Below are 9,511 nucleotides of genomic sequence, written 5' to 3' on the forward strand. Positions count from 1 at the left end.
TTTAAGAAGACTGGCAGATTCCATCTTGGTATCTTGGATCCCTGAATTGCCATGAAGAAATTCAAGCATCCTGTTGAAGTGATCATGTGGAGAGGCGCTGAGACTACAGGGCAGACGAAAGAGCCCAGCTGAATCCAGTTGTCCAGCTCTCCTCACCAAGGCACTAGACATGTGGGTGAAGCCTCTATGAGCCCTTCAAACAAGCAAGCTGTCGGATAAATTCCAATGAGTGACTCTTGTTAATGCCACATGGAGCAGAAGAATCGCTCAACTGATGGTGTACCCAAATTTCTGATCCACAAAATCATGAGATATAATACAATAGTGGTTGCTTTAAGTCACGAAATTTTGGAGTATTCTTCTATGCAATAATATGTAACTAGAATGGAGGCTATGCAATCATATGAATATGTCACGATAAGCCCCCAAATTAGAGTCATAGTACAGGAACTGAGAAGAGGCATATGTTTGGGGTGAAAGATACTAAGTTCTCCTTTGTGTTTATAACTGCTTGACTAATTTTTTCTGTAAAGGGTCAGATAGTAAATATATATATATATATATATATATATATATATATATATATATATATACATATACATGTGTGTATATATGTATTATATATATTTTGCTTTTTGCACTGTATGATCTCAATTGTCACTATTCAACTCAGTCACTGCAGGACAACAACAGCCATAGACAATATGTAAATGAATATGTATAGCTGAGTTTCCATAAAATTTACAAAAACAGGAGGCTGGCCAGAGTTGGGTGTAGGTCACAGTTTGAAAAATTCAACTGGAGACATCCTATGTGTAGATGACACACAGGAATGGAGATTTGTAACAAGTCAGGGCTAGAGATGTAGATTGGAGAACAAATAAATATTATTGAAGAGGGCGTAGGATACTGCTGTTGTATCTTTAAGTTGTTTCTACTTTGTTACTTCTTTTAAATGATATTAGGATAGTTGGTAAATACATTAGTGGGCTGAGGAATTACTTGAATCTCTAAGGTGAGGCCATTGAAGTAAACTATTTATAATCTGGGGGACATCCAGAGGACAAACTTAACAGATTTTTAGATATAGTAATAGTCCTAGGTCCACTGTCAATGGTTTTCAAATTTGTACAATTACTACCCAATGCATTTAATGAGGAAATTGGACTATTCTGGGGCCATTTTTTTTCTAAGTGTGACTAATACCATTCTAATTTTTTAAAATTTATATCACATTCATGATTTATTCGAACAATTATGAGTTGGCAATATTTCTTGCTCATATTTGAAGAGTAGCTACAACATTCATCTCAAAGTATTTATACCCCAAACTATCCTGTAAAGTTGAGGGTTATTCTCTATAATTTATGATACACTGAAGGCATTTTATCATGCTATTTACTGTTTTGTCATGGGGAAAAAAGTGCGACCTTTGAAGAAATAAAGCAAGCAGCTTTTTAGTTCTCCTGCATATGTGTTAAGTTTATGGATATTTATTTTAGGCTTTATAAAAATTCTCTCAGGCAGCGGAACAATTTCGACTCACATAGCATGGAAATTCTATTAAACAAGGGCTCTTTAGCCTTTCACCTGTTACCCTGCATGTGCTTGGTACAGAGGCACAACTCTTCAGAACAAACATGAACAGTCTGCTTAAAATCCTTAATATAACTAATGCAGGTATGCTAGAGGAGTCTAGTAAATATTCAAAGGGATTTTTATCCATTTAAGGCAGAGAATGGTTTGAACGGTTCTGTGTTTGGCCTTAAAAGGAGCAACTTGGTTAAGAGGTGAAGGCTTCCTGTCGTTCCTGCATTTGATAAAGTACAGAACGGGTAGCATTCCCTCACAGGCTTGTGACCTCAAGCTCTGGCCTTTAGACTTCTTTCCTCCTTGAGAGGGAAATGATTCGTCAGGTCCTGCTAGCAGATATGTTGGCAGTTCCTGCTAAAAAGAGGATTTTATTAATAATACATTGCAAAGAATTATGAGGCTAGGCTTGCTCCCAGATACCAAGACAAACTCAGTTTAAGCTGATGACATAGCTTCTACGAAAGGCCATCTGTTTAGCTGTAATAGCATTTTCATTTTTTCACCTCTGGATCTGGCTTTCAATCCCTGTCTGGGACACCTGCTCGATGTGAAATGAGATTGGCGAGTCTCAGGCCATTTGTGGCTGACTGAAATTTCCCATCTTCCTTTCCAGAAAAATGGTCCATAAGGAAATTAAGTGAAAAGAGTTAGACGTCACACATGGATTCACGTATAGGTGTACTGAAGGCCTAGATAATCTTCCTGTGTGAAAAGTACGGTATCAATTCAACAATGGTTCATTGGTTCATCTACTTCGCCTCACAGCAGCTCCCTAGCACCTGAGGTCTCCTGTATCCTAAAGATGATGCAACTTTAGGGACATATCTCTACTATTATTAAGCCACTGCATAATTTGAGCTGAGATTGCAGTGTGTCTTGAAATTGGCTGTGATTTGCTGCTTCATTTAAACAGGGATAGTGTATGGAAGTAGTCTTAAGAGGTACATGTTCTGTGCTTTTTTACATTATGCAAATAGATCAAAAGTCTCCATAAACAATAATTAAAGAATATTCATAGTTTCAGAGTAAACAGATTAGATACCTTCGGACCATACAGTACCCAACAGAAAAAGTAGAACACCATAATTTATTATAACCCAGGGCAATAGTACCTTAAACTAATATGAATTTTTATTTCAAAAGTCAGTAGGGTCTTTTCTGTATAATTTAAGTCCACCAAAAATTGCACTGAACTTACTAAACACACAATTAGTTTCTTGTTACAGATAACTTTTATTGATACAAATCTGGTTTGTCAGCATGGATTAAACAAAATCGTCAGAGACTGAGATCTGGATGGCTCAAGGAATCAGTTCCTGGGCTACAAGCTTTTTACCCCCAGGTCACTGTTTCTAATACTTACAGGAGTTTTGAGAGGCCTATTTGACAGCTGGTGTGAAACAAACCAGTACTTCTAACTAAGTCCCTTACACAGATTCATTGTCCCTTATGTGCAAAGACATTATCACTTACTGTCTGAGGGTAGATATGAGGTGAAAAGTTATTGCTTTATCAGAAGTCCTAGTTATTATTCATAGCTATGTCCATATTTATAATCTCCTATGGTAAGCAATAATAATTGCTATCTTTAAGGCCTGCTCTATCCAGTTACAGAATATTTATCTCTGTATGACATTTTCCTGAAAAACTAAACCAGCTGATCTCTGATGGGTTGCCCCAAGCCATTATATATTCTTTTCTTTGCAGAATAAACTGTAGAAATGTTTCTTTTCCAGAGATTATATGTACGCTAATTTCCTTCCTTTGTTTGCCTTTTAGGTCTTTCATAAAGTGTAGGTTATAATGTTTTTATCTTTTCTTATTACATAAAACTCCAGGTCCAGATACTTACCAGACAAATGCCTTTCCTGAAGAAATACCATTCCTTGCAGTTCATGGGTTAGATGATTATCCTTTTCTTGCTCATCATCTTTAGGAGGCTTTGAATCCCAACCTGGGCCCCCACAGTGATCTGCTGGGTAGTACATACGCCCTGATCTTTGGCTACCTTAATTCATCATACTAGGTCAAAGAAACCCTCTAAAGATCCTCTTCCCTTCAGCCCTAAATCTCGCTGAAGCTCCTAATAGCTGAATCAGGCAACCTTGTTTTAAAGATCTTTCCACTTGTCGTTCCATAGATTTTGTTGCTAATGGCCAAACATCTTGTTTCATTCCTGTTTTGGTAGAAAAATTAGTAGACTTACTATCATAAAGATACTAGCCATTCTTAGAGGAGAAAGAAATTTGGTCCCTCAGGATAGAAAAAACAAAGAGATTTCTGCTATCCTGGATCATTTATGAAGTTTTGCTGCCTTTTCTTTGCTAAGGTGTTTTTAATCGCTGGCTCTCATATGAAACTATACATCTAGGAAGCCAAACATTGTGACTGGTACCGATACTAACTGCTGTACTATGAACTCAAGTTCATAGTTCTTAATAATATAAAGCATGGGAAACATCTAGTGCTTTCTGAGGTATCCTCAAGGGAGTTCACGGTAATCTTCAGATGTGGAGGAAACAGCAAGTATGGGGCCATGCATACTCAATGAAGCCCACTTGGTGGGAAGTCCCAGTGATAGAGATGAAGTGTTAGGGGGTGGCCAAGGGAATTGGTAGTTTTGTTACTAGTTGTCCACGGCTTAATTTCAAGGGTCATTGCTGTGGAGTTGGAAGTGAAGGTATAGCAGGTTCTAACTAACCCAAGTGATGTACCTTCACGGATTCCTGGTATTAGGGACGTAGCCCAAGAGAGTTATCTTCCAATTCCAGATTGCTGACACAAATTGCTCCAAATTAATCTGAATGCTCCTAGCTCATTCATGAAGCCGTAGGTATGGAAGGAAGAAGGAAGGTGCTCTGATTTCAAATAAATGAATGGGGTTGACCTAGCTAAGTGTTTTTCTTCTTAATCCAGGAAATGGGAAAGCGGGCAGTTACTTTCAAACTTCTCAGTTAAAGATGAAGCTATTCTGGGTTCTTGTTTAGAGGATCTACTATTCTCCTGGAGATAGGCTGTTAATAAGTTAAGTAAAAAGAATTAAATTCCTTGGGCTTTATTTTCTTCCCGGTGCTCTCAGAGTACCTTGTATATTTTTCAATACAACGTCACACTAAACTATATTTGTTTATGTGGTTTTCCTTCCAATGGATAATGAAGGCAGTAACCATATGTTATTCATCTTTATATTCTCAGACCAAGTTAGACTCTGGCACATTACATGGAGTCAACAAATGTATGACAAACGAGTGCATAGCAGAAACCAGAGAGGAGTTCCAGGTCTTCCACACTTCTTTTTAATTGTACTTTTTCTTTTTGGTGATGACGATGACTTAGAGGTTTAATCATTCCATATTGGTATAGTACAATATAGGTGGTAAGCATGTGAGTGCCATGTGTTTAATTTGAATCACGATTCTGATACTTTTTAGCTTTTATTACAAAGCTAAAAAAAAAAAGGCATTGGGAGGGAAGACCTAATAAACCTACAGAGGTGATTTTGACCAGGACTTAAATGTCTTCATCTGTAGAATGAGAGTAATACTTATTTCATCGGGATAGTGTCAGGATGAAATAAGTTAACACATAGTGCCTGGCACATATAAGCTATGTTGTTATTATTATTATTACTGTCATCATCCAAGTGAGAATATGGCCACTTTGTTGCTGTCGAGTCTAGGTGAGAGAGAGAAAACATCTGTAGCAGCAGATAAAAGGTCCAGAATTATTGTTATGAACACTAAGGAATCAATTAACCTACCGTTATTGTACATCCTCTGTGTGGCTTGATTTGTGTGTGTCATGTGCCATTGAGCTAGCTCCGACTCTTGTCGACCCTATGAATGTGACATCCACAATATCCTGTCCTCAACAGCTCTGCTCAGCTCAGCTCCTTTAGATTCACGCTTGTAGAGTCTGTTTTTGGAGTTAATCTATCTCATATTTTGTCTTCCTCTTAGCCTGTGGCCTTCTAGCTATCTATCCCAGCATTATTGTCTTTTCCAAAGAACCCTGCCTTCTCATGATATGCCCAGAGTAGGGTAACTTCAGTTTTGTCATTTTTGCCTCCAGTCGTGTTTCATGTTTAATTTGCTCTAGGATTCATTTGTTTGTTTTTCTGGTGATTAAGGGTATCCATAAAGCTCTCTTCCAACACCACAGTTTTAATGAATCAATTTTTTTCCTATCAACCCTCTTAACTGTCCAACTCTTGCATCCATACGTAGTAATTGGGAATACGAGGGTGTGCATGATCTTAGCCTTGGTCTCTAATGACTCATCTTTGCTTTTGATGATCTTGCCTAATTCTTCCACTGCTGCCCTTCTGAGTCTCAGCATTGTCTTGATTTCTTGGATGCAGTCTTCATTTGAATTAATTTACCAGGTGAAAATATGTGGCTTCATTATTCTAATTTCCTTTAGAGAAATAAAATATTATTTAGTCAAAGGGATCCCTTTTTTCTTCCTGGTGGCCAAGAGGTAGGGGTGTGTGTGTGTGTGTGTATGACTGATTTGAGCTATATTTCAATATCTAGCAACTGTGGAGGCAGAGAGGGAGTGTGGGAGTGAAAAAACATGGAATGCCAACATTCTCACCATGCCAGAGAATATTCCTAGGTTCCTAGGTGGGGCCTAGAAATGCATGGAAAGGAGGCACCAACATACAAAAATTTCTGGAAGAAGTCTGGCACTGGAAGGGAAGACCTAATGGACCTACCGAGGAACACTAGAGAAGAGAAAACATCTTAGTCTAGTTCCTTTGGTACACAGCAGTGGAACACTATAGCATTCTAGAAAGTAAAGGTACTGGGTGATCATAAACCTAACCTAAAATAAGAAAAAAAATTGCTGGAAAAACTAGATAACCTCTAGAGTCTATATTGCTCTGGAAGAATGTAGTCATTTCATATTTAGGTTTCTTTCAGTTACCACCATTTAGTTAACCGTAAGTCTCTCTATATTACATATTTTCTCACTTTATTTGCACTTCCAACTCAGCTAAAATAAATCGGTAACCTGGAACTACATAGGTTTGGTTTTTGCTTGCCATGACCAGTTCTAAATAATCAACAAATAAAAGTACCCTACATACCCAGACCTTGATTTGAAAGATCTCATGAAGATTTACAACATGCTAAACTAGGGAAAAATTTGGGAATAATCAGCACAATACATCCTGCTCTCCATTATAATCAGTTTTTCAGCCTCCATGTCGATAAAACTTGTTCTCCTTTTTCACAATGGTTTACAACTTAAATAATTTAATACAACAGTTGTTATATTTTTATTGCAAGCTTATAAAACTAGAACCATAAGTCTTTTCTATGCAATATATTACCAAAAAGTGACACTGGAGAAGGGGAACTGATGATTACTAAGACAGTAATTCAATCTTCAAGTTCTAAAGATGTCATAAAACGGCTTCTGCTTTACTTGCATATGGCAGATAGTATCAGGATGCCTCAAATGAACTCTCTCTGGGTATTCAATCTCTGCTTCAGCATTATTTTATATACAATAAAAATAAAAATGGGAATTCACAATGCAAATGCAACTGTGATTCAAGCCCAATACAGTTCTTTTGTCAAATAGGATTTTCTTTTATGAAGTTTCATTTTAGAATTAATTTTGATATCAATGCCTGCCAAACTATGGAAATTGAGCGGAACCAAGTGAGTCTATTCCTACTTGAGCTGACTTGTAGGAAGTGGCAATTAGAACAAATGCAGAGAATTTGTACTGTGCTAAAGAAATTTAGACTCGTCATGCCATATGTTGTCAATCTGGCTAAAAGTATGTAGGTATGGTCAATAATAACGTTCTATAAATGCCTATATTTATATATATTTTAGAATGTACCGCTTCTCACCCTGCCATATTAGTTACCAGCAAATGATTTTTTCATTCTGACTCGTTCTGACTAATTCTTTCTACGATCTGAAAGGTGTGTGAATTAAAGGACAGATTCCTACAGTGTTTACGATTAACAATGTTTCACATCACTTAGGACTCTAGGGTGGAAGGAAATCCTTTTAGATAAAGAGGATGATTAGTTATTTGTACATTCTTGCCACCTGTCATTCTGTGGACTTGTCACGTCTGTACTGACTTCAGTCTAAAATAAAGCATCAAATTCCCTAAACTTCTTAATATGTCCAACATGCAGATAATCTACTTGATGATATTACAAATGAAATTTAAGAACCTGTTATCTTTCTACTGAAAATGTCACTTTGCCTTCTGCATTAAGGCACAATGGCAACGCTTTACAAAATTCTTTTGAAATCCTCCCAGGATAAGAATAAATTAGCTTCTTGAAAGAGGTGTTGGAATGGAACTTTCATACTATGGCTGCTGAGGGATCAACACACATAGTAGGCAAGTGAAATTTCCGCTTATTCCTGCAGCCTGAGAGAGTAGGGGCAGCATGTTGTGAGGTTCTGCATGTTCGTCTCTCAGCCAATGCAACCCTGGCCCATTCTAGAGGGGGGAAAGGTCGCATGCCATATGAGTGGTGTGTCACCACAACAGAAGCTGCTAATCACATAACATTAGAGTGAATTATGGTGATTATAGCAGGTGGAACTCGGAGAGGAAACAATAACAACAGCACAAATACAGCTGTGATGGTAGTGGCGAAAAGGTGGTGCTCTCAGGACTCCAGGGGATGGGTTTGATTGGGATCCTAGAAACCTTTGGTGAAAGACACCTTGCCCCTCCCAGGCAAAACCACCTCTATAGTAAGTCGAGAGACAACAACCCATCTGAACAATTTCTAGTATTGGAAAGGGCTCAAAACACTCTCCTGAAGCATGCTGCAGTCCCATTAGTCTACGGAGTATAAATGCATTCCAGAGTCACAGCTTTCTAGCAGGTCTCCAATCTACAGGGGTGAGCTTCGGCGCCCTCCGTGAATTTTTAGTTTGTTTGGTCTCATTTTGCTCTTCTACATATTTAACTCCTGGAATGGATTGAACTTTCCCTAGGAAAATTTGAGAAATAATAAAGGAGAAGAAGCTATTCTTAGGCGTTTTTTTTTGTTTGTTTTTTGTTTTTTTAAATTGCTTGCATGTTTTAAAATCCTAACAAGTCAGGCACTTTGGTCTAGAGAGAAGTGAGGAGCAGCTAACCTGTATCATCAGGCCCCACTGTTTAGATAGTTTGCGTTTCACATTTTAGGGCAAGAAAAGCTAAATAGTGCGTCCATGGTCCACCAGGTTGTAAGGCCCTGCAACGAGAGTTGTTTTCCTTAACCTAGATAGGCAGAGATATCTAGAAGCCAAGAATTTCAAGGGGAAATTGAGCTACCATCAGTCCCAAAGTTTAGCTTTAGGGTTGGTTTTTGGGGAGTACTTATTAACTGAACTCCTCAGATATCCAAACAAAGATGTAGTTTGTGTATCTATAAAGGCTTCAGCCGCATTTATAAACTAAAGGTAGTACACTGAATTTACCAGAAAGTAAAAAAGTGGTCCTGGTTGACAAAACAGATGACATGCACCATATATTCCATGCAAATAATGCTATAAAGCAAATAGTCTCATATGTTCCTGCTAAGATATCTAGCTTTTAAGGGATTTTTTTTTCTTCTTAAAATATGATGCAATGATCCGATGTGGAGGAAATGAAGGTGGCAAAATCTACGGCAAAATCTGAATCATGAAGAAAATGTTCAAAACTCTTCGGCACAGTTCAATAGAAGCAGCATCAAGTGCTTTTTAAAATATTATGTTGTCAAGCCCAGGTGCTATGATGTTGGAATAATTTCAAACTAGAGTCTAGGTGACTTATCTTGCATAATTGTAGCCCATCTCTTCTGGCTGGTTTGATGTCAGATTGGTGGAACAGTTTTGGGCTAAGAAGTGCTAGAGCAGTAAGTTCATGTTAAACCTTCAGCTGATATGAAAACGTTTATACT

Source organism: Rhinolophus sinicus, chromosome 3 (assembly GCF_057876585.1).
Source record: "Rhinolophus sinicus isolate RSI-liver-muscle chromosome 3, RSI-T2T, whole genome shotgun sequence".
Classification (NCBI taxonomy): Eukaryota; Metazoa; Chordata; class Mammalia; order Chiroptera; family Rhinolophidae; genus Rhinolophus; species Rhinolophus sinicus.